This window comes from Balaenoptera ricei, chromosome 10, assembly GCF_028023285.1.
Source record: "Balaenoptera ricei isolate mBalRic1 chromosome 10, mBalRic1.hap2, whole genome shotgun sequence".
Classification (NCBI taxonomy): domain Eukaryota; kingdom Metazoa; phylum Chordata; class Mammalia; order Artiodactyla; family Balaenopteridae; genus Balaenoptera; species Balaenoptera ricei.
Window position 1 is genome coordinate 83,135,760 of NC_082648.1, and position 26,702 is coordinate 83,162,461.

General features: G+C 40.6%; 1 long non-coding RNA gene across 1 annotated transcript in view; it reads right to left on the bottom strand.

The window, feature by feature from the left end:
• Nucleotides 1-20,089: 20,089 nt before the first annotated feature.
• Nucleotides 20,090-26,702, bottom strand: part of LOC132372660 (uncharacterized) — a 520,205-nt gene continuing 513,592 nt past the window's right edge. The window contains exons 5-6 of the long non-coding RNA XR_009505221.1: nt 21,164-21,224; nt 20,090-20,195 (exon numbers count right to left, since the gene is read on the bottom strand). This is a non-coding gene — a long non-coding RNA (uncharacterized LOC132372660). The remainder of the gene's footprint in view (nt 20,196-21,163; nt 21,225-26,702) is intronic.

The window sequence follows — 26,702 nt, forward strand, 5'->3', positions numbered from 1 at the left end:
TAGTGTATAGGAATGCAAGAGATTTCTGTGCATTAATTTTGTATCCTGCTACTTTACCACATTCATTGATCAGCTCTAGTAGTTTTCTGGTAGCATCTTTAGGATTCTCTCTATATAGTATCATGCCATCTGCAAACAGTGACAGTTTTAATTCTTCTTTTCTGCTTTGTATTCCTTTATTTCTTTTTCTTCTCTGATTACTGAGGCTAAAACTTCCAAAACTAGTTGAATAATAGTGGTGAGAGTGGGCAACCTTGTCTTGTTCCTTATCTTAGAGGAAATTTCACCTTTGAGAATGATTTCACCTTTGAGAATGATGTTCGCTGTGGGTTTGTCATATATGGCCTTTATTATGTTGAGGTAGGTACCCTCTAAGCCTACTTTCTGGAGAGTTTTTATCATAAATGGGTGTTGAAGGCTTTTTCTGCATCTACTGAGATTACCTTACGGTTTTTATCCTTCAATTTGTTAATATGGTTTATCACATTGATTGATTTGTGTATATTGAAGAATCCTTGCATTCCTGGAATAAGCCCCACTTGATCATGGTGTATGATCCTTTTAATGTGCTGTTGGATTCTGTTTGCTAGTATTTTGGTGAGGATTTTTGCATCTATGTTCATCAATGGTATTGGCCTGTAGTTTTCTTTCTTTGTGACATCTTTGGCTTTGGTATCAGGGTGATGGTGGCCTCGTAGAATGAGTTTGGGAGTGTTCTTCCCTCTGCAATATTTTGGAAAAGTTTGAGAAGGATAGGTGTTAGCTCTTCTGTAAATGTTTCATAGAATTCGCCTGTGAAGCCATCTGGTCCTGGGCGTTTCTTTCTTGGAAGATTTTTAATCACAGTTTCAATTTCATTACTTGTGATTGGTCTGTTCATATTTTCTATTTCTTCCAGGTTCAGTCTTGGAAGGTTGTGCTTTTCCAAGAATTTGCCCATTTCTTCCAGTTGTCCAGTTTATTGGCATATAGTTGCTTGTAGTAATCTCTCATGATCCTTTGTATTTCTGCAGTATAAGTTGTTACTTCTTTTTCATTTCTAATTCTGTTGATTTTGAGTCTTCTCCCTTTTTTTCTTGATGACTCTGGCTAATGGCTTATCAACTATATTTATCTTCTCAAAGAACCAGCTTTTAGTTTTATTGATCTTTGCTATTGTTACCTTCATTTCTTTTTCATTTAGTTCTGATCTGATCTTTATGATTTCTTTCCTTCTGCTAACATGGGTTTTTTTTCTTCTTCATTGTCTAATTACTTTAGGTGTAAGGCTAGGTTGTTTATTTCAGATTTTTCTTGTTTCTTGAATAGGATTGTATTGCTATAAACTTCCCTCTTAGAACTGTTTTTGCAGCATCCCATAGGTTTTGGGTCATCGTGTTTTCATTGTCATTTCTTTCTAGGTATTTTCTGATTTATTCAGTGATCTCTTGGTTGTTTAGTAGCATATTGTTTATCGTCCATGTGTTTGTATTTTTTACAGTTTTTCTTGTAACTGATATCTAGTCTCATAGCGTTGTGGTTGGAAAAGATACTTGATACGATTTCAAGTTTCTTAAATTTACCGAGACTTGATTTGTGACCCAAGACGAGGTCTATTCTGGAGAATGTTCCATGAGCACTTGAGAAGAAAGTGTAATCTGCTGTTTTTGGATGGAATGTCCTATAAATATCAATTAAGTCCATCTTGTCTAATGTGTCATTTAAAGCTTGTGTTTCCTTATTTATTTTAATTTTGGATGATCTGTCCATTGGTGAAAGTGGGGTGTTAAAGTCCCCTACTATGATTGTGTTACTGTCAATTTCCCCTTTTATGGCTGTTAGTATTTGCCTTATGTACTGAGGTGCTCCTATGTTGGGTGCATAAATATTTACAATTGTTATATCTTCTTCTTGGATTGATCCCTTGATCATTATATAGTGTCCTTCTTTGTCTCTTGTAACAGTCTTTGTTTTACAGTCTATTTTGTCTGATATGAGAATTGCTACACCAGCTTTCTTTTGATTTCCATTTGCATGGAATATCTTTTTCCATCCTCTCACTTTCTTTTTTTTTTTTTTTTTAGAAATTCACGTTCTTTTTATTTATTTATTTATTTATTTATGACTGTGTTGAGTGTTCGTTTCTGTGCGAGGGCTTTCTCTAGTTGCGGCAAGTGGGGACCACTCTTCATCGCGGTGCGCAGGCCTCTCACCATCGCGGCCTCTCTTGTTGCGGAGCACAGGCTCCAGACGCGCAGGCTCAGTAATTGTGGCTCACGGGCCCAGTTGCTCCGTGGCATGTGGGATCTTCCCAGACCAGGGCTCGAACCCGTGTCCCCTGCATTGGCAGGCAGATTCTCAACCACTGCGCCACCAGGGAAGCCCCATCCTCTCACTTTCAGTCTGTATGTGTCCCTAGGTCTGAAGTGGGTCTCTTGTGGACAGCATATTAGGGGTCTTGTTTTTGTATCCTTTCAACCAGTCTATGTCTTTTGGTTGGAGCATTTAATCCATTCACATGCAAGGTAATTATCCATATGTATGTTCCTACTACCATTTTCTCAATTGTTTTGGGTTTGTTATTGTAGGTCTTTTCCTTCTCTTGTGTTTCCTGCCTAGAGAAGTTCCTTTAGCATTTGTTGTAAAGCTGGTTTGGTTATTCTGAATTCTCTTAGCTTTTGCTTGTCTGTAAAGGTTTTAATTTCTCTGTCAAATCTGAATCAGATCCTTGCTGGATAGAGTAATCTTTGTTGTATTCTTTCCCCTTTCATCGCTTTAAATATGTCCTGCCACTCTCTCTGGCTTGCAGAATTTCTGCTGAAAGGTCAGCTGTTAATCTTATGGGAATTCCCTTGTATGTTATTTGTTGATTTTCCCTTGTTGCTTTCAATATTTTTTCTTTGTATTTAATTTTTGATAGTTTGATTAATATGTGTCTTGGCATGTTTCTCCTTGGATTTATCCTCTATGGGACTCTCTCCACTTCCTGAACTTGATTGACTATTTCCTTTCCCATGTTAGGGAAGTTTTCAACTCTAATCTCTTCAAATATATTCTCAGACACTTTCTTTTTCTCTTCTCTTTCTGGGAATGCTATAATTCAAATGTTGGTGTGTTTAATGTTGTCCTAGGGGTCTCTGAGACTTTCCTCAATTCTTTTCATTCTTTTTTCTTTATTCTGCTCTGGGACAGTTATTTCAACTATTTTATCTTCCAGGTCACCTATCCATTCTTCTGCCTCAGTTATTCGGCTATTGATTCCTTCTAGAGAATTTTTAATTTCATTTATTGTGTTGTTCATCATTGTTTGTTTGCTCTTTAGTTCTTCTAGGTCCTTGTTAAATATTTCTTGTATTTTCTCCATTCTATTTCCAAGATTTTGGATCATCTTAACTATCATTACTCTGAATTCTTTTTCAGGTAGACTGCCTATTTCCTCTTCATTTGTTTGGTCTGGTGGGTTTTTACCTTGCTCCTTCATCTGCTGCGTATTTCTCTGTCTTCTCATTTGGCTTAATTTACTGTGTTTGGGGTCTCCTTTTTGCAGGCTGCAGGTTCGTAGTTCCTGTCGTTTTTGGTGTCTGCCCCCAGTGGGTCAGGTTGGTTCAGTGGTTTGTGTAGGCTTCCTGGTGGAGCGGACTGCTGCCTGTGTTCTGGTGGATGAGGCTGGATCTTGTGTTTCTGGTGGGCAGGACCACGTCCGGTGGTGTGTTTTGGGGTGTCTGTGAACTTATTATGATTTTAGCAGCCTCTCTGCTAATGGGTGTGGTTGTGTTCCTGTCTTACTAGTTGTTTGGCATGGGGCATTCCACACTGGATCTTGCTGGCTGTTGGGTGGAGCTGGGTCTTAGTGTTGAAGTGGAGATCTCTGGGAGAGCCCTTGTTGATTGATATTACATGGGGCCGGGAGGTCTCTGGTGGTCCAATGTCCTGGACTCAGCTCTCCCAGCTCGGAGGCTCAGGCCTGACACCTGGCCAGAGCACCAAGACCCTGTCAGCCACATGGCTCAGGAGAAAAGGAAGAAAATAAAAGAAGAAAATAAATAAATAAATAAATAAAAATTTAAAATTAATGAAAAAAATTTAAAAGAATAAAGAAGAGAGCAAACAAACCAATAAACAAATACACAAGCACTAAAAGTAAACTAAGATAAACATAAAAATCAGAAACAAATCTGTCGCAGACAGCAAACCCTAAGTCTACAGTTGCTCCCAAAGTCCACCGCCTCAAATTTGGGAATTTTGTTGTCTAATCAGCTATTCCACAGATGCAGGGTTCATCAAGTTGATTGTGGGTATTTAATACGCTGCTCCTGAGGCTGCACGGAGAGATTTCCCTTTCCCTTATTTGTTCACACAGCTCCTGGGGTTCAGGTTTGGTTTCGGCCCCACCTCTGTGTGTAGGTCACCCTCAGGCATTTGTTCCCCACCCAGACAGGAGGGGGTTAAAGCAGCGGCTGATTAGGGCTCTCTGCTCTCTCAGGTCAGGGGGAGGGAGGGGTACGGTAGTCATAACGCAGTAGTCATAACGCGGTAGTCATAACGCAGGTGAACCTGCAGCAGCAGAGGCCAGCATGACATTGCAACAGCCTGAGGTGCACCATGTGTTCTCTTGGGGAAGTTGTCCCTGGATCTCGGGACCCTGGCAGTGGTGGGCTGCACAGGCTCCCAGCGAGGTGTGGGTAGTGCTTGCACACAGGGATCTTGGTGGCAGCAGCAGCAGCATATTATTGTTTAATGCCCGTCTCTGGGGTCCAAACTGATAGCCACAGCTCACGCCTGTCTCTGGAGCTTGCTTAGGTGGTGCTCTGCCTTCTGTGGGCGCACTGGGAAGGAATCCCCTCTCCTCGTGCACCCCAAAACAATGGTCTCTTGCCTCTTCAGCAGGTCCAGACTTTTTCCCTGACTCCATCCAGGCTAGTTGTGGCACACTAGCCCCCTTCAGGCTGTGTTCACACAGCCAACCCCAGTCCTTTTCCTGGGGTCTGATCTCTGAAGCCTGATCCTCAGCTCCCATCCCACACCTGCCCCAGCGGGTGAGCAGACAAGCGTCTCAAACTGGTGAGTGCTGGTTGGCACCAATCCTCTGTTTGGGAATCTCTCCACTTTGCCCTCTGCACCCCTGTTGCTGCGCTCTCCTTCACGGCTCTGAAGTTTCCCCCCCGCCCACCCACCCCCCATCTCCGCCAGTGAGGGGTCTTCCTACTGTGTGGAAACATTTCCTCCTTCACAGCTCCCTCCCAGAGGTGTAGGTCCCACCCCTGTTCTTTTGTCTCTGTTTTTTCTTTTCTCTTTTGCCTTACCCAGGTACGTGGGGATTTTCTTGCCTTTTGGGAAGTCTGAGGTCTTCTGCCAGCGTTCAGGAGGTGTTCTGTAGGAGTTGTTCCGCATGTAGATGTATTTTTGATGTATTTGTGGGGAGGAAGGTGATCTCCACATCTTATTCCTCTGCCATCTTTAAGGTCCACCCAGCACCCTCTCTTTTATACCAACACCTATGTCTCCAGTACATTCACTCTAGTGCTTCAATTCTAACAATTCTTCAACCCACCAACTCTGACAATCCATTGATCCTTACCTTTTTTTCACTGTATTTCAGTGTCTTCAGGTTTTCCTTACCTGGCTTAAAATCCATAGGAATCACAGCCATCACTCCTTTCCATACAGTTCTAATTCTCTTGCTTCTTTTAATTCTCTGACTCCATCATCACACCTGGCACAACCCCAGCCCTGCTTAGATACAATTTTCTACCTGCTCCTTACTGCACCCACACAGCTGAACAGAGCTGAAGGAAAACACTACCATAGTAGTTGGTTTCACTTAAATTCATAGCCTCTCCTGTCAAGTGGCCTTAGTGCTGCCTGGGTTACCCCACATTCATTCATTCTTCTAGACTACTATTACATGGCTCTTCCTTTTTCCTCCAAGCTCTACCTTCTCATACTCAGTTGATGAACATGCTCCCTACTTCAATTTTTTTAAAAGTTCAGAAGATGTATTTCCCACAAGCTCACAATACTACATCTATTCACCCACTCACATCTGCACCCAGAGGGCTTCCCTTCTCTCCTGAGCATGCTCTGCCCATGTTCTTCCCTAAGGCAACTTGTGCATTAAATCCCATCCACCTTGCCTACCCAAGGACATCACTCCACAAATTCTTCTCTCTTTGCTGCATCAACTTTTTCTCTTTACCGGGTCATCCTTGCAAATGTACAAAAATGCTGTAATTTACCTCAGCTTCAAAAAGACATCTTAACTCCACATGCCCCAAAGCTACGTCCCCACTTCTCTGTCCCTTATTGATTCATATCAATACCTATTGATACTTTCTGGCACCAATTTCCTCTCCTCCTATTCTACTTCAACCCATTCAAATCAGGCTTTGCCCCTTGCACCCTACCAGAACTACTCTAGTCAAAATCATTGGCTTCCAGATTTTTGAAGCCAATGAACCCAATGAATATTACTCATCTTAGTTTCTCATCTTAACTGACCTTTCAGCAGCATTTGGCACAGTTAATCATTCTGTCCTTCCTGAAATTCGTTCTTTACTTAAACCACTTCATTTAGAGACCACACCCTCCCACCTCACTTGTGTGTCTTTCTTAGTCTTTATTTCTTCCTCATCTCCCCAACTTCTAAACCCTTAAATGTCCCGAAGTTCTTAGACCTTTCCTACATCCATACTCACTGTTCTGGGAATTACATCCAGACTCATGACTTAAAATGCTATCTTTACACCAACAACATCCAAATTTGTATCTCTAGTCTATACCCCTCCCTTGACTCCAGACTCATAAAATCAATTATCTATTCCGTGTCTTTTCTTGGGTTTCTGAAAGATGTCTCAACCTGTCATGGCCAGGGGACTTTTATTTCTGATAGTAAAATTACAGGGGTACCTGAATCAATTCTCTTGTTTAAAAATAACTAAAACTCCTGGTTTGAAAATTTTTCATACAAGCAATATCAATAATCAGATAATAAAGTCCAAGGACTGTCAGGAAGCAGATCTGAAAAATTAGCAGAGCACTGAAGTTTACTTTCACACTCACGTACTCTGTCCAGTAGAATAACTATAAGGTTCAATATTCATGGTTTATATGGTGCATGAAAATTTGAAAAAACCCTAGGCCTGTCCAAGATGGAAAATTTAATAGGCAATCTTCTCCCCATAAAATTGGAACCCTAAAATGCTATATCATCAGTTTATGGGTGATATATAAGTTTTATGGGCAATATATTGTTTTATGGTGTTATATTACCATATACATCAGTATATGGATGACATCTGATAGTATAAGTGTTCTAGCTTTGTTCTTGGCTGTCCTATGTTCTTTGCATTTTCACATAAATTTTAGATTCCACTTGCCAATTCCTACCACACACACAAAAAGAAACTGCTGGATTTTAATTGGGATTTTATTGAATCTAAAGATCAACTTGAGGACTGTTGACACCTTAACAATATTGTTGTCTATAAACATGGTATTTCTCTCCATTCATTTGAGACATCTTTATTTTTACTCAGCTATGTGGAAATTTTCAAGTTTTCACTATAGAAGTTTCATACCTCTTTTCGTAAATGTATTCTTATGTATTTGATACATTTTAAAGCTAATGTAGATGGTAATTTTTACCTTTATTTTAATGTGTTTATTGCTCTAATATAAAAAGGTAATTGATGTTTGTATACTAATCTTTTATCCAAAAATTTTGCTAAACTCACTAGTTCTTATAATTGTTTGAACATTTCTTTGGATTTTCTGATCACATTTGCTTTTAACTTTAGTAGTCCTACTGATTTGACATTACTTCTATGAAAAGTTCATCTCTACTTCACTTTTTACTTTTGTTTTCCTGGGGAGAAATTAATGTGAGAACATAATCTAGATGAAGAGCCAAATAGGACCCAAAGACATAAAATATACAAAAGATTTCCAGTTAAGCTCTCTTTTTCTAGTCTTATCTTTCTCATTTCTCACTGAGAATTCACTTCAAGGACTGAAAACTTCTGGCATATTCCAGAGGAAAGTAACACTTTCCCAATGGCATCTCTGGAAATTATTCCAAAATTCTCCTCCATCCATCTTTTCTCTCAATTCTCTTTTAGGCCTCATCTCTGAAGAGTAGCAGATTAAACCATAGCTTCAAACTTTTATATCTTTAACAAAATCAGGAGTTACCTAGGAGTTACCTCGTTACCTAGTTACAATGTGCATATAATAAAAGACCAAAATTATGAGATGACTTTCTGATCTTATTGAAGAATAATATAGAGAAGCGAAAAGAGTTCAGGTTTTGGCATTTCAAGACTTAAGGTTCAAATTCTCTCTCTTCTACTTGCTGGATGAGTGACCTTGAATAAATTACCGTTGTAAATCTCATTTTCTGCGTCTCTATAAAGGAGATATTAGTCGCTTCCTCTCAGAGATGCTGTAAGTGTTCAATGAGATGACACATATAGAGATTGGTTCAAGATGGCAGAGTAGAAGGACGTGTGCTCACTCCCTCTTGTGAGAGCACCGGAATCACAACTAACTGCTGAACAATCATCAACAGGAAGACACTGGAACTCACCAAAAAAGATACTCCACATCCAAAGACAAGGGAGAAGCCGCAATGAGATGGTAGGAGGGGCACAATCACAATAAAATCAAATCCCATAACCGCTGGGTGGGTGACTCACAAACTGGAGAACAATTATACCACAGAAGTCCACCCACTGGAGTGAAGGTTCTGAGATGCATCTCAGGCTTCCCAACCTGGGGGTCTGGCAATGGGAGGAGGAATTCCTAGAGAATCAGACTTTGAAGGCTAGTGGAATTTGATTGCAGGAGTTTGACAGGACTGGGGGAAACAGAGACTCCACTCTTGGAGGGCACACACAAAGTAGTGTGCACATCAGGACCCAGGGGGAAGGAGCAGTGACCCCATAGGAGACTGAATCAGACCTACCTGCTAGTGTTGGAGGGTCTCCTGCAGAGGTTGGGGGTGGCTGTGGCTCACAGCCACAGTGTGTGAGGACAAGGACACTGGCAGCAGAAGTTCTCCTTAGCATGACCCCTCCTGGAATCTGCCATTAGCCCCATCAAAGAGCCTGTAGCCTCCAGTGCTGTGTCGCTTCAGGCCAAACAACTAACAGGGAGGGAACTCAGTCCCACCATCAGCAGACAAGCAGATTAAAGTTTTACTGTGCTCTGCCCACCAGAGAAACACCCAGCTCTACCCACCACCAGTCCCTCCCATCAGGAAGTTTGCACAGGCCTCTTAGATAGTCTCATCCACCAGAAGGCAGACAGCAGAAGCAAGAAGAACTACAATCCTGCAACCTGTGGAACTAAAACCACAGGGTTTACTTCCCGATTATGGCTGTCCCAGCAGAAGGAAATGAATATTTGCAAATGAAGCAACTGACAATGGATTAATCTCCAAAATATACAAGCAGCTCATGTAGCTCAGTATCAAAAAAACAAACAACACAATCCAAAAATGGGCGGAAGACCTAAACAGACATTTCTCCAAAGAAGACATACAGATGGCCAAGAAGCACATGAAAAGCTGCTCAACATCACTAATCATTAGAGAATTGCAAATCAAAACTACAATGAGATATCACCTCACACCAGCCAGAATGGCCATTATCAAAAAATCTACAAACAATAAATGCTGGAGAGGGTGTGGAGAAAAGGGAACCCTCTTTCACTGTTGGTGGGAATGTAAATTGATAGAGCCACTATGGAGAACAATATGGAGGTTCCTTAAAAAACTAAAAATAGAATTATTATATGACACAGCAATCCCACTACTGGGCATACACCCAGAGAAAACCACAATTCAAAAAGACACATGCATCCCAATGTTCATTGCAGCACTATTTACAATAGCCAGGTCATGGAAGCAACCTAAATGCCCATCGACAGACGAATGGATAAAGAAGATGTGGTACATATATATAATGGAATATTACTCAGCCATAAAAAGGAATGAAATTGGGCCATTTGTAGAGATGTGGATGGACCTAGAGACTGTCATACAGAGTGAAGTAAGTCAGAACGAGAAAAACAAATATCGTATGTTAATGCATATACGTGGAATATAGAAAATTGGTACAGATGACCGGTTTGCAAGGCAGAAATAGAGACACAGATGTAGAGAACAAATATATGGACACCAAGGGGGGAAAGCAGGGGTGGGGGATGAATTGGGAGATTGGGATTGACATATATACACTAATATGTATGTAATAGATAACTAATAAGAACCTGCTATATAAATAAATTAATTAATTAAATTAAATTAAATTTAAAAAAAAAAAGGTAACATATATAAAGCACATAGCCCAGGGTCTGGTATGCTATAGCCATTTAAGCACTAGTTCTCCTTCTAGCTGTATTGTTTTTGAGATATACCACACTTAAACTTTTCCCAAGATAACTTGGAATGTAAGTCACCGGAAATTAATTTGGGATTTTATCAAGTATATCTCATTTTTTTTTTCTATTTTTTAACTATAACAACACGTGAAAAATATTATTTTATTTCAGAAGAATTTAAAACTTGAATAATTTGCTATCACCGCAAATAAAAGCAGAGACAGCAGCCACTACAAGTTCACATCATTACGCTTCTGTTAGAGCCTGATACTTTCCTGCATCCCTAAATATCTCTTTCTCATTCCTTATAGCAGCTCTTTCAAGTCTTCTCAGTTCTTTTCAATGCCTCAAGGACATCTCAGTCCCATAACTCTCAGCAGTAGGAAAAAAAAAAAGCCATCAGCCATGAAATTCCCTTAGGACTTCTCCCCACCTACTTTGTTATGTCTCTGGCTCTTCACTTCTTCTGGCTTATTTTCCTTCTCATTTCAAGGATATTTCCCCCCTTCTCTCTAAGAAATCTTTTCAGTTGTATCCTTTATCTCATACTCTTTTCTCTTCCTACAAATTTCCTCAACTGTTTATTTCCTCCATATTTCACACTCTTAATTTCTTCATCTGAACAGACTCTTGCCCCTGGCTTGCAAGAAGACTGAAAGTTTGGTCTTTGCTTCTTTCCCCATTCTGCATTAGCTCTTTGGGACTCTCTCATACTCTATCCACTCTCTTTTTCTAGTGAATCTCAAATTCTCAGCTCTGGCTCTGACTTCATGCATGAACTCAAGGTCAATATTCCCTATTACTGCCTTCTTGCTATTTTCACTGGGCTATTCCACTCATAATTCAAATTCAGTGAGGCTAAAATGGAATGTTATACTCTCCCACTTCCCACCCTCATTTGGGCTTGACCCTAAGGAACGCTAAGCCCTCTGTGCTGGGCTAGTGGAAAAAGGGAAGAATTGGAACTGGCACGCCTGAAGCTAAAAAAGCAAACTCAACTGTCAGGCCTATCCAGATGTGAAAAGCAAAAATCAGCACTGGAATGACATATACAAGAGGAACTAATATAGTGAAGCAGGAGTCAGTAAGCTAGAGCAATGTGGAAGGTAGGCGGGTGGGAATGTATTGCTCCCGAGTTATACTCCTGGTTGGGAATATGGTTCCATTTAATGGTTGAGGATATAAGAGCAACAAAAGCTTGTACATTTCCAGGGCTCGTTTCAGTAAAAAGGTTTGAACCCAAGGTAGTTTTCCTTGCCTCAGTGATAGAATTGGGTACAGGTTGAAAAGGAAAGCTGATCCAGCAATCCCACTTCTGGGAGTATACCCGAAGGAAATGAAGTCATAGTCTTAAAGACATATCTGCACCCCCATGTTTACTGCAGCATTATTCACAAAAGCCAAGACAACATGGAAACAACTTAAGTGTCTGATGTTGGACAAAGGCCCATGGGATAATAGCCATAAAAAAAAGAAGGAAATCTGCCATTTGCAACAACATGGATAAATCTTGAGGGCATTAAGTTAAAGTGAAATAAATCAGGCAGAGAAATAAAACTACTGCATGGTCTCATGTATATGTGGAATCTAAAAAAGTCTAACTCATAGAAACAGAGATTACCAGGGGTTGGGGGGTGGGAGAAAAGAGGAAATGCTGGTCAAAGACTACAAACTTCCAGTTATAAAAGGAATAAGTTCTGAGGATCCAGTGAGGATCCAGCATGGTGACTGTGGTTAGCAATACTATATTGCATATTTGAAATTTTCTGAGTAGATCTTAAATGTTCTCACCACTAAAAAAACTAAGGTAACTATGTGAGGTGATGGATGTGTTAACTAATCTTCCGTGGTAATCACTTCACTATATATACATGAAATCATCCCATTTTACACCTTAAACTTACACAATGTTATTTGTCAATTATATGTCATAAAGCTGGAAAGAAAGAAAAGAAAAGGAACGATGGGAGTGAGTCATAATAGGAAAAATATAGCAGGTATGAGATGTAGGTTCCTTGGGTGCCAGCTTTATGAAACCCAGACTAATCGAGCCAAATGTATTCTCTCAACAGATCTTTATTGAGCACTTACTGTGTACAGAGCAATAGTAAGCTGGGGTCTGGGAATGCAATTGTGAATAAAAAGAAATTCACACCACACAGCCCTTTTTCTCATAGGCAGTCTGGGGAAAGTTATAAAACAGTAAAGAGCTGATTACAGTATGGAGGTGGGAGGGAGATGCCAAGATGGGGAAGTGTAGTGTGCTGAGGGGCACCTAACACAGAGTCACAAAAATCAGGAAGTGGATGGTGAACATTTGTCATGTTAGCTGCTAGCCCAGCATCTTTGATCTTTCTTTGAATCCTCAGGAAATGTCCAGCCTTATGCATCCCTCTTCCCTAAAATAGGATCCAGAAAACTTGCCACCCAGCCTCTTTTGTAACTGAGGCACAGGTGTGTTCCCTAGACCACACTAACCTGACTCATCTTTGAAAGACTTTGACTTAGAACTGTGAAAGAGGAACACAAAGGCCCCCATGGAACAATCTGGTTTTCAAGGCATCCAAGCCTTAGCAGCTATACTGGTTGGAAAGTCAGATTTCTGAATCAGGTTAGTATCAATTTTGGCAACAGTAGCATTTCCAGTCAAGTCGAGGCTCCAAAATTTTTGATCCATGTAATAACATTCTCTGCTTAATAAGCCAGCTTTGGTTTCTACCACTTGCAACTAAAAAGAAAAACCCAACAAATATAAAAGGCTTCCCAGGGTAAGTGTTGTCTAAACTGAGATGTCAACAAGGAGTGGGGGTTAGTTAGGGAAAGAGGAAAAGTGTTTGGACCAGAAGGAACAATATGGTCCAGTGAAGAGAGAAAGTATTTGTGTATTTAGGGGACTAAAAATGTTAGGTGGCATGGCAGATGGTGAGTGGTGAGAAATGAGACTGAACAAGCAGGGGCCTGGCCATGTAGGATCACACAATCCAGGTTAAGAAGCCTTTTACCAAGACTCACTCAGCAAATGGGCAGGATTGAGGTTATTGAGTTCATTGCCAAGAACTCAGAGGCTGAGCCAACTAAGTTGGCTCTGGCCAACTTCATTCCTATATGCTGTCTCCAGGAATGATGTTTTCCTCAAAACTCTCTAGCCAAGGCTGAGTCTCATTACCTTTATCTCCAAATTAGACACTGCAAAAGAGCAAGGGGTCTATCATGAAATATTTTCAAACATGGACTAGAGAACTACCTACGAAACTTTTATCTAACAGAGGTATCCAGTGGATGGGCTTTCAATCCAGCACAAAAATGTAAGAAGATCTTTTAATCATGTCATTTATTCAATATCTCCATGCCAGTGCTTTTGCCCAAGGAACCCAGCTCATATTCTATTTACCACACCCAGAGACCCACTGTCCATCCAGACATAGTGCATCAAAACAGCACCAATCACAAGTGCCAATTTGTGAAAGATCGTCACAAAGTTGGCCACACTACCTTGATGCACCAAAGACCATTTGCTACTTGAAGACCTGAGATCAGCACGTTCTCAGGATAAAAATAGATATTGTTATAAAAATAGTGTTAAGGTCAAATAATATTGAGAAACACTTGTTGAAAGGCTTATGTGCGGAGAGAATGCTTAATGTGCACCGAAACCTCCAAGACAGAGACAATGTGCAGCATGTTCCAAATTTATCTGATTACTCTCTTGCCCAGAAAACCCATCCTAGGTCATGATGTCTCTTTAATATGACCTGCAAGTCATGTAAAGCTGAGTCTCAGGTCAGTATTTACCTGAAAGAGAAAAAGATGAACCGAAAGAAACATAACCCAGGCCATGTCACTCGTCCAGTGGCTTCCCATCTCACTTCAATATAGTTTTCCCTTTTGTGAACAAGACCTAATTCCACATATCTAATATTTTCCTTTTTCACTGGGTTTTTTTTTTCACTTCCTTGGTTTGTTTGTTTGTTTGTTTGTTTGTTTTTATTCCCTTGGTTTTTATTACTAACTTTTTCCCTGTGGTGTTGGTCTCTCTCTGTCTTGGGGAGAAAGTTCCTTCATTAAGTTCACATGGAAAAATCTATACTTCCCAGGATCCAATCAGATTTTTCACATCCTAACCTGGCTCTGACACATTTTCCAATTAAGATACACACACTCCAATATAAACAAAGCCAGGACCTTGAGGAGAGCAGAGGAAGTTTCTTAATGAAGTCATCTGTTTTAAACAGCAGTTGATATGAATCAAAAATAAAAAAGCTCAGGGACCAAAGATCAGTTTTAAATCAGTATGGGGTAGGCAATGAAGACAGAAATCCCAGACTATGAAAATGCTTTGAGTCTGCAGCTTGAATGGAAAAGCTACTTCCCGATTATGGCTGTCCCAGCAGAAGGAAATGAATCAGAATTACCTTGTTGTCTGACACTGTCAGACCCCAAATGAACAGAAGGGCTCTGCAGAGCCTTCCATATTTGCCTAGAGCAGTGGTTCTCAGATTTTAATTGGCAACCAATCCTAGGCTTGTCAAAACTCAGATTTCTGGGTCCCACCCCTTGAGTTTCAGGTTCAGCAGCTTACCCATTTCTATCAAGTTTCTAGGTGATGCTGACAATGTTGTTCTGGGGACCACACTTTGAGAACCAGACTTAGATGATAGCAAACTATGGCCTGGGACCGATCTATTGTTAATAAGGTACCTTCTCTTTTTCTTTTTTCCTTTTTTCTTTTCTTTTTTTTAAACACACGAACAGCCTAATAGCAAAATGCTAGAGAGCAGACATTTGGATCAGAGAGACACTGGATTCAAGCCCAGATATGCCACACACTCTCTGAGGCCCCAGAACAATTTACTTACCCTATGGAAACCCCAATTGTCCCATGTGCAGAACGGGGCAACAACGGCTCCCAACACATGGACTGTTGTGAAGACTGAGTAGGACAAAGCTCTCAACAGAGACTCTGGCTCAAAGTAAAGGGCTCAATAAATGGGAACCACAATGAGTATTGTTTTGTTGATTTTTCACTGGTGGTATCCTGCCCCTAAACTCCAAGTAATGAGCAAAGACAATCTGGGTGTTTTAAATTGCACTTTTCAAAAATCCAATGGGCAAGGCATATTAAATCTCCAGCCCTCCAGGACACAAACCAAGAATTAGTACAGAACTCATCCCAAAATTACCGAGGTGGTTTTTTTTTTAAGATTCTTTTTTACCAGGAAAATATTTTCTCCAATTGCTTTTCCCTTTAGATTGTTCCCATCTTCAGCAGACACTGTACTTTGGGGCCCCCAGGCAAAAAATTCCAGAAGGGCTTCCTTACCCATTACTAACTGTAAAATAAGTAGGGAGTCCTCTATTTCTTGGGGATCCTCAGATCACAGTGTAAATATCAGTCCTTTCCTATCAGGCTTGGTTAGAACACCCTGCTGTGAGCACACATGGTATCCTCCGCCCTTACCTCTTAATATTTTATACATCCGTAATCATTTCATGAATTGTTTGCAATAATTTGTTTAATGTTTTTTTTCTCTCATCTAGCACACTTTTCATGAGATAATCATGTTTACTAAGTTCCCCACTGTACCCCCTAGAATAGAATCTGGAACACAGAAAAGTCCATAGTAAATATTTGATGAGGATCAGACCAAATGAATGAATTCCCAAGAATTTGGAACAGCAGAATGAGAAAAGCAATTTATTTCTCTTGTGCATCTACCGATCGGCATGTCTCAGGAATGTATGTACTTGACAAGAAAAAATAAAATTTGATTCCGCCAACATGTTTTGGTGATTGGATATTGGAATTTCCCACTGAATTAAGGACTTCATTAATCCATTGTTTAAGAGCCCAAATCAAGAACCCATAATATGAGAATGTCTATTTAAGAAATAATGAGGTTTGGGGATTTTACACATGTTGGAAATTCAAATAATGGTATTGTATCTACATAGTATTTGGCAAAATTCATTCAACTCAGTTGCATTTTTTTCTGTTGAAAACTCTGATCTTTTTCCTTGCTACTCTCCTTGGTATATTCCCTTTAATATGGATACAAATGTAAATGCATTTCTGAGCCTTTGCTTTTCTTATTTTAAATTACCTCTCCACTTCACCACAAATTGTATATTTGGAGTTCCATTTGTGGCCAAAATGCATTGTTTAATTGTGCAATACGTAATTTGTAATATAATTATGTTGGCCAAATTATTTCCTGGGCTGCTCAATTACCGTGATTACATTTGTTAAGTTTACAAGCCACATGCTGTTATTCTCCTTTCCCTCTGGCTGGTAAACAGTTTTATTTCGCTTTTAGTTCTTGGGTTCAGGGCTTCAAGTGGGTGTCATAAAGGGGAGTGAAATTTGATATCTTGTTTTCTACCATTACAGTCCCACTTGTGTTAATGAAGATGGGAGCTGAAGCTGAAAGACCACAAACAACTTTTACTGTTATGTGTCCACTCAACACTTAGAGAGAGAGATTGATGATAGCACATTTCAAATTCATCTTCCAGAACATTCCACCTCAAATGGGGAAATGGCTAACGTTTATTGGGTGCTTTCTATGTGCCAGCTACTAGACTAAGCACTTTACGTACATTTAAATGTTCATCTTCAGAACAACACCGTGAGGTCAATACCATGATGATCACTGTATCTTAGCCTAGGTTCCTCAAAGAGCAGAGCCTGTGACAGGGGCTTGTGTGCACATAGCTTAATTTGGGAAGTGAACAAGGAAAGGGAGTAAGGACTAGGAGGAATGAAACAGGGAAGTGTAGGAAGCCAACCCAAGGGTGTGTTGTCTGGCTGATCTATTCTGTGGGCAACAGGGGTTCTAATTCATGAAGGCAGCTCTGAGAAGCTGTGCAGAAAGCACCCCAGAATTATCTAAGACTCTGAAGAGAGGAATATTTTCCCCCTGGACTTTGTCCCCTTGGTCAAGAGTTGTCCTATAGGGTGTTGACACCATAACACTTCCAGGACTGCAATGCCTAAGGGTAGTGAGTCTGGCAGATGCCCCATGTGGCTGCAGCAGAGATGCCCTGGGGCAAAATGTAGCACATGCCTGGGGAAGCCAAGGGGAGCTTCTGTAAATTACACCTAGAGTAAGACGGTAGGCAAGATGAAACTGGGCACTAGAGGCGTCCTATACACACTGTTTCTCCTTTTTTTTTTTTCTTTTTTGCGACATACCTCAAAGACCTTTTATTAATATTCTTATAATTCACCAACATTTTTGCAGCTTTATTGGGGTATAATTAATAAATAAATATACCCCCAAACTGCTCATGTTTAATGTATACAATTTGATGAGTTTGGACATATGCATCTACCCATGATCCATCACCACAATCAAGATAATAAACATATCCATCACCTCCAAATGTTCCCTCATGTCCCTTTGCTTTTTCTGCTTTTGTTTTTGTGGTATGAACACTTAACATGAAATCTACCCTCCTAACAAATTTTTAAGTGCACAACATCGTATTGTTAACTATAGGTACAATGTTTGCATAGCAGGTCTCCAGAACTTATTCATCTTGTATAACTGTAACTTTATACCCATTGAACAACAATTTCCCAAACCCCCCCTCAATCCCCTGGCAACCACCATTCTATTTTCTGCTTCTATCATTTTGACTATTTTAGATACTTCATATAAGTAGACTCATGCAGTGTTTGTCCTTCTGTGACTGACTTATTTCACTTGGCATAATGTCAAGTTCCATCCATGTTGTCGCAAATGAACCATTCTTGCATCCTAGGGATAAATCCCACTTGACCGTGGTGTATGATCCTTTTAATGTGCTGTTGAATTCAATTTGCATGTATTTTGTTGGGGGTTTTGCATCTCTGTTCATCATGGAAACTGGTCTGTAGTTTTATTTTCTTGTACAGTCTTTGGCTGGCTTTGGGGTAACTCTCTTTTTCAAAGAAGAAAACTGAGGCTTGGAGAGGTTGCCTAAGGATATAGAACTAGTATCTGGCAGAGCTCATGATCTTGTGTCAGGATTCCAGCCTGTATTAATTTCCTAGGGCTGGTTAACAAATCACCACAAACTAGGTGGCTTAAACAATAGAAATTTATTTTCTGACAGTTCTGAAGGGTAGAAGTCTGAAATCAAGGTGCCAGCAGGGCCATGTTCCCTCCAAAGGCCCTAGAGAAGAATTCTCATGTAGCTTCTGGTGGCTATTGGCAATCCTTGGCATTCCTTGGCTTGTGGAAGCATCACTCCAACCTCTTCCTCCATCTTCACCTGATCATCTTCCCATTATGTCTATGTGTCTGTGTCCAAATTTCTCTCTTCTTATAAAGACACAAGTTACATTGGATTTAGAAACCACCTAATCCAGTGTGACCTCATATACTTGATTATATCTGCAAAGATCCTATTTCCAAATAAGGTCTATGACGATTCCAGGTAGACATAACTTTTGAGGGGATACTATCCAACCCAGTACCTGGCCCCAGTTCTTCTCCTTTGGAGTATTTGAAAACATTATTTTAAAAATTTTTAATTTTTTTAATTTCATACATATCTCTTTCAATAATTGAACATTAGGAATGTCTGAACACCCATTCCCTAGAGTCAGATATTTATTGTTCTCTTTAAAGAAGGCTTTGTGTTCTATATGCCTCCAGATTTTTCAGATGTCTTCTAGAAGACAAATTTACCAGTTGATCAGGAGCCTTTAAAAGACACCATGTTTTAGTGTGTGCCTCCAGTCCCAGGCAGAGTTCACCTTGGTCCCATTGTTGTTGCAAGGGTAGTTGAAGCCACTACCTAGAACAAATGGGCGGGCATTGGAGAAATGCCCAGCCCTTTACACTAAATTCATCCACCTGAGAAAATTCTTTTTTCTCAAGTTCTGGCAAGATGGGATGCTTGAAAAAATTTACAGGAGTTCTACTAGCATTGTTAGTCATGTCAGGTTTGATCATGTTCAGTTTGACCAAGTTTCTGTCCTGGTTGAGTGAAATAGATCTAGTATTAAAGGTATTTTATACAGCTATGATTATATATTGTCCCTTGGCCTTTGTGTACATTATATTTAATCCTCATAACACCCCTGTTGAAATAGTATCATTCCAATCATACCAGAAAACTGAGACTTCAATAGGATAAGAAATCTATACAACGTCACAGCCATTAAGTGGTAAATCTGGGGGTTGACACCAGATTTTTATGACTCTAGAACCTGGGATATTCTCCAATATCAAGCTGCTTTTGACCTGGTCCACAGAAATCAAATGCCTTCAATCATGTCATTTAGGATTCACTATTTCTTGCTTTCAAAACATTTACATAAAAATACATAGGAAATTATGAATCAATTTAATAGTAGCTATCAACCCTCATAGAGTCTCCTTCCATGGGCCAACCATCTTATACAAATGAGGTTGGAAATATTCTCCCTGGTGTAATGAAATCAAAAGTCAGAGAGTTTTAAGTCACTTGTCCAAGTAGATCACAAAGGTGACAAATGCTAGGCGAGGATTCAACTCAAGTCCTACTTACTCCAAAGCCTGTTCTCTCAACTACTTCATATATTGATTCTCAACATCAAAGCCTTAAACAAACAACATAGAAGCTCAAAGTAAGGGTTCATTTTAAGTAAAGGGAATGGAGAAGACTTTATGCAAAGCTGACATTAGAGATAAGTCTTAAAGCATGAGAAAGATTATGATAGCTAATAAACAGTGAGAGGAGTCTGAATACTCACTCATATTCATTCCATATGTGTTCTACGGAGCATATACTCTGTTCTGAGGACTGTGCTGGTAACTGGATGAACACGATAGCCACGATCTCTACCCTTGTGTTGCTTGCAGCTTCTGGGAGAGTAGACAATAGTTGAACAAACACACTAATAACTGAACTCATGACCAATTCTTTGAGTGCTATGTAGGACACAAAATACTTTGTAGAAAAGAACAAGACAGGGTTTTACTTAGCAAGAATCAGGGAAGGCTTCTCTGAGGAAGTGACATAAAAACTGAACCCTACATTTGAGAGGGCACCAAACCTTCAAGAATGGAGAGAAGATTTCTCCAATCAGAGGAGTCTGCAAAGCTCTGAGGTGAACAAAGAAACTCAATATGAGGGACCCTGATGTACAAGTAGGAGAAAAGCCCAACAGTTGCCAGGAAGCAGTCGGGGGTCAAACCACTCAGGGCCTCTGGGCCATTCTTGGGAACTTCAATTTCATTCAAAGGACAGTGGGAAGCCATTAAAATGTTTCACCAGAGGAGTGAAATTCTCCAATTTATGTTTCTATATCAAACTGGCCACCACTCTGTGGAGAACAGATATGGGAAGACCAATTAAAAGGCTACAGCTGTAACCCAAGCAAAAGATACTGGTGGGTAGTCAGGGTGGTGGCTGTGGAGATGGCCAGAAGGAGAGAGATCATTTTAAGATAGAATTGACAATTTGTGCTAATGAGTGGGAGGAAGAAAGATAAAGAGAAGGGGACAAAATCAAAGATGGCTCCCAGCTTTCTGGCTTGAACAATTGAGTGCAGGGAGGTGCCATTTACTAAGATGGGGAAGATGCAGTAGGGATGGGGCAGATGGGATGAGTGGGGCAAATGCATGTGGAAGGGTGAGGAGAATGAAATAATCTATTACTTATGATGAGTAATTCATTTGGGTGTAAAATGACATGCTATCTCTAAGCTATAGGCCAATGAATTGTACTGAATGAAAACAGGTCATAGCAGCATGTGTCAAGTCAGGAGAAAAACAGCTGAGAGATTCACATCTTGCATCAACTTTGCATTCTGCTTCCACGTCACCCTCACCTAGCTCAGATATCCATTCAGCACGCCTTCCTTGAGTATCCACTGATGGTGCTGGAATCATCTGCAGATAAAAAATAAAGAAAATAATAACAATGCAACTGATTCAAGGTCTGCATGATAGATGAACGTGTTTGACAGTCGAGAGGGAAAATCATAAAAAGCAGGAATACCTTCTGAAGAGAGAGGAGAGTAGCAGAAGAAAGATTTCTACAGGCAGTGACATATGTACTGGGTTTGAAAAGGAGTCAGGAGTTTACCACAGGGAGAGGACAAGAAACAGCACTCTCGGCAAAGTGAAGAAGGACAAAAGATGGAGGCACAGGTGTGTATAGCATATTTCTGTGACAGCACGTGTGGTTCTAAGAGCAGAGGGAGGGAGGGATTTGGGGTGGAAGGAGTAATGTGTTTGGTGTCAGGCTGTAAGAAACTTTTGAGTGCCATACTATTCATTCTACCTGTAACCAACAAAATGCACCACCATATACATATATGGTGTGTGTGTATATATATATATATATATATATATATATATATATATATGTATCTCCCATGATTCTCTCTTTCTCCTCTTTCTCTTTCTCTCTCTCTCATTCTCTCTCTCTCTCTCTCACGCACACACATACACGTACACACACACGTACACACACACATACACACACATACAATCCTGTGATGCTGTTTCCCATCTTAATGTTGCAAATTCCTCCTTGTCTGTATCTGGAGGCAAGAAAAATAAGGGAAAGAAAGGTTATGTGGATAAAATGTTCCCGAATGAAGCTAAAGATAGCCCTAAACAGGTGGATCTCGGTGACGGCAGCTTTTGCAATTCAGAGAATAATTTCTTTCCCATTTTCATCAAGACCACCCAGCCAAGTCTTTACCCCTTCAAATCATTCTAACATCATTGCCAGATTCATCTCCTGGGGAAAAATCAAGTGTATATCACTTTATTCCCCTGTTAAGAATCTTTCCCTAGTTTTCTAAGCCCATCAGGGAGCTCCTGCTATTCCCAAAAGCCACGGAGCCCACCAGAGGGTAAAAGGCTGTAAGGGGGGAAATTCCTCTTAAAATTTTAAGATGAAATAGAAATATACAAGGAAAGGAATCAAACAAATATGTTCACCTGGATATGACTCACATAGTATTTTGTAGATAAGAACATGTTTGATGGTTTCTGAACTAGTGGTGTAGGATTTTGGCCTGGAAGAGAATTGTCTGTCAGTACAATCATTTAATATGTTTGCTGTTTTGGAAGACGGTATGTGGGAGGAAACCTGAGATAGGTGGTTGTACTATATTTACACCTTGCTGCTGCTTTTCCTTCATAATCAAAAGTGACACTACCAGCGATAATGGCTATCTTCCGGTGCAGCTGTGGGTAAAAAAGCAGATATGAAGCCCCCATGCACACCGCTTGCCTCTAAAGATGGAACCTTGATTCGTGGCTCTTACAGAAGTGCTGTCCAGTAGGTCTTCCTGCAATGATGGAAATGTTCTTTCTCTGTGCTGTCCCATTGCGTAACTATGAGCCACATGTGGCAATTTAGCCCTCAAATTGTGGCTAGTGCAACTGAGGAACTGAATTTTTAATTTCATTTAATTTTAATTAACTTACATTTGAATAGCCATATGTGGCTAAGGCTATCATATTGAACAGCACAGTCCGATACCTACCAGGGTCCTTTTTTCTAGTCCTGGGTCTCTTCTTTGTGTGTGTATGTGTGTTTTTATGGGTGGTTGTATTTGTTTCCTGAGGCTGCTGTAACAAATTACTTCAAACTGAGTAGCATATAACAACAGAAATTTATTCTTTTACTGTTATGGAGCCAGAAGTCCAAAATCAAGTTGCCAGAGTTGGTTCCTGCTGGAGGCTTTAAGGGAGAATCTGTTCCATGCCTGTCCCCTAGCTTCTGGTGGCTGGCAGGAATCCTTAATGTTCCTGGGCTTGTAGATGCATCATTCCAATCTCCGCTTCTGTCTTCACATCACCTCCTTCTCTGTGTCTCTGTTTCTGCGTCTCAAATGTCCCTTTCTCTCTTCTAAAGAGACGCTGGTGTGGGACTTAGAGTCTATCCTAAATCCACAATGATCTCATCTCCAGATCCTTAACTTAATTACATCTGCAAAGACCCTGTTTCCAAAAAAGGTCACGTTTACAGTTACCAAGGGTTAGGACTTGGACGTGTCTTCTGGGGGGACACAATGCAACCCACTAGAGCAGTATTCTGGCACTTTCTTCCACAAGCAGGCTTTTGCATGGGACACAAATTACCTTCCCACACAACAATTCTCATGCTTGTCCTCACGATATCCAAAACCACACGCACGCCTCTTTCCCCCAAGCCAACCCATTTTCCTACAGCCTTCATACCTTGAGCTATTTTGACTCTTTTATATTCAGTCAATTACATTTTTAGGTGTTTTCCAATATTAAAGGTAATTCCCTGCTAGGGAAACAGACCTAACTTTGTTCTGTAAAAGCAATTCAACAGAGGTCTCAGGACACTATGAGAGCATTCAAAGAGTTTCTCTCGTGCCTTTTGTGGATTCTTTACTTGGAAGAATATTAAGTGATATCCAGACAGCACCCAGCTTTGTTTCAGCCATCTGCATGTGAGATTTCTTTCTTCTCAGGTGTAGGAGGACATATGGAAACTTCCTGCCACTTTGTGTGGGGAGGGGCAGCTACAGACACTGGAAGACTGTGGCTCCGGGGAAGAAAGGTGCCCTGACCCCGTTCCTAAGTCCCCTGGAGTGGAAGCCATCGGCGGGGCAATATCCAGCATAACCCCGTCATCTCCTCTGAGGTGGGATGAACAGGCCAGTTGTCTCTGTTCTTGGTAATGACTCTATATTTAGCAAGCTGGCACAATTTTTAGACAGAGATTTCTCACAAGAACTTGGCAAACATTCCATGTTTCCTTTGCTGCAATATGTAGAATTGATATTTCTGACAAAATTGCTCACACATCTTAGTGTAACCTGTTTAGTAGTTGCACGATGTTAATTTTATTTTTTTTCCCAAGCAAAAGGAAAAAAATGATTAATTGTAAGGTGTTGGAGGCTGGGTAGGGGAATTTGACCACAGGTCTCCTGGAAGGTCAGGCCAGTCAAGTCTTCCTTGCTAGGGTTTCGCATACCAAAACTTCCCATCCAGCCTCCCGCCCATCCTTGAATCACAACAACACACCTACCAGTAATGCTGGAATTGAAAGACCCCGACTAGCCTCCCTGTTCAGACACTCCACCTTTCCATTCATTCTGCACCACCCTAACAGCTTCATCTCCTAAAACACAAAGGCACTGAAATATCAGCATCTGGGCGGGAGGCTGATCCTCAGTGAATAATACACTGGTTTTTCTGCACTTTGCTTCACACTGGAAATAGTTCCTAAATATTTTTTAAATAAATGATAAATATTATAGTGTGTCCAAACATAATTTTTAGAACACCAAAGCCACTCTCTCACACATAATTAAAAGACTAAATTGATTTTTTTAAAAACTGTTCATTTAAAATGAAAAATTAGGGCTTCCCTGGTGGCGCAGTGGTTAAGAATCCACCTGCCAATGCACGCAACACGGGTTTGAGCCCTGGTCCGGGAAGATCCCACATGCTGCGGAGCAACTAAGCCCATGTGCCACAACTACTGAGCCCGCACTCTAGAGCCCGCGAGCCTAGAGTCCATGCTCCACAACAAGAGACGCCACCGCAATGAGAAGCCCACCCACCGCAACGAAGAGTAGCACCCACTCGACACAACTAGAGAAAGCCCGTGCACAGCAATGAAGACCCAATGCAGCCAAAAATAAATAAATAAAATAAATTAATTAATTAAAAATAATAAATAAAAAATAATTAATTTAAAAACCTGTAGTTCCCTCAAATTCCAAACTCCTTTTCCCAACACTCAAGATCCTAAAGCCTCACCCTCTCCTCTTCCACTGACTTCATCTCTCACCTCTGCCCTTTACAAATCATATTATTCTTGTGTTGTTATCAAATAGCTACCATTATTGCGTGTCAATGGCTTTATACACTTTTTCTTATTTAATCTTAAAAACTATCCTATGAGATGGTTGTTATTTTTCCCATTTTACAGATGAGGAAAAGGAGTCTTAGAAACGTTAAAAGGTTTTTTGCTCAAAATCACACAACTGGTAAGCAGCAAGGCAGGAGTTTGAACCCATACTTGTTTGATAACAAAATTCACATGCTTAACCTAAGCACAGTCTCAGGCACAATGGTAGTGTTCAAAATCCAGTAGTTATTATTGGGTGTAACAAGGTACAATCACAGCCTGCTCTGTCCTGCCTCCCTGCTTTGGAAGGTCCTGTCTTAAGGACTTCTGTGAGCATTGGACAAACTGTACTCCCCTGAAAGCCAATGGCAGGGGTTCTGGTTGCTATTGTTACAAAACAAATTATCCCCAAACTTAGCAGCTTAAAATAACTATTTTATTATGCTCACATTTCTGTGTCTGAAATTCAGACAGGGCACAGTGGGCATGGCTTATCTCTGCTCCATGATATTTAGGACTTTACCTAGAAAAACTCAAAAGCCATTGGGGGTGATTCGATGGCTGGAGATGGAATCATCTGAAAGTGCAACTAGCTGTCCAAGATGGTTTACTCATAAGGCTGTCCACTGATGCTCTCTGCCAGCTGGGGGTTTAGCTGGGAGTATTGTCTGGAGCACCTATTCATGGCCTCTTCAGCATGACTCAGAGTAATTGGACTTCTTACGTGCTGACTAGCCTCCTTAGAATGAACATTCCAAGGGAACCAGGAAGAAGCTGCATGGTCTTTCCTAAACTAGCTTCAGATGTCATATAATGTCACTTCCACTGCATTTTTTTGGTTAGTAGGGAGTCATTCATGCCAGTTCAATTCAAAGAGGGGCAACATAGACCCCACCTCTTGACTGAAGGTGTGTCAAAGAATTTGCTCACATATTTTTAAATCACTACATCGATATCACCCATAATGAAAAAACAATTTCAGTGAGAGGCTGAACATCTGTTCCTGAAACTCAAGTATTGGAAGGGACATCTACATGGATGCTGAAGTCGCCATGATGATAACAGTATTTGGAGCAAAAAGGAAACCTATGAACCAGTTGCCAAAGTCTTCAGAAAAGAAATATGAAGGGGTTTCTTGGATGTCGGTGTCATGGGGTAGTACATGGCGACAACATGCAGGGGTAGAGGATGCCTTAACCAGATGGTCGTTATTATTAAACATAATCAGGTATAATCACAATCTGTTTCCTCCTGCCTCCTCAAAGGAGGAGGGGTTTTTCCTCATAAGAGCAGAAAATTAATGGTCTACCAAGGCAATGGGCAGCCAAGATAATGTCATTCTTACCTTTGACCCCTGGGACATTTGAAGAATGAAGAAGGACATGAATTTCTGAAAGGGCTGCAACAGACTCAGTGCCCTCTGAGAAGAGCCAGGTTTCAGGTTAGGCAGAGACAAGAGTATTGTGTGATGGCCTCAGAATTATTTACAATGGAACTCATTTTCCAGAGGTTCCAGT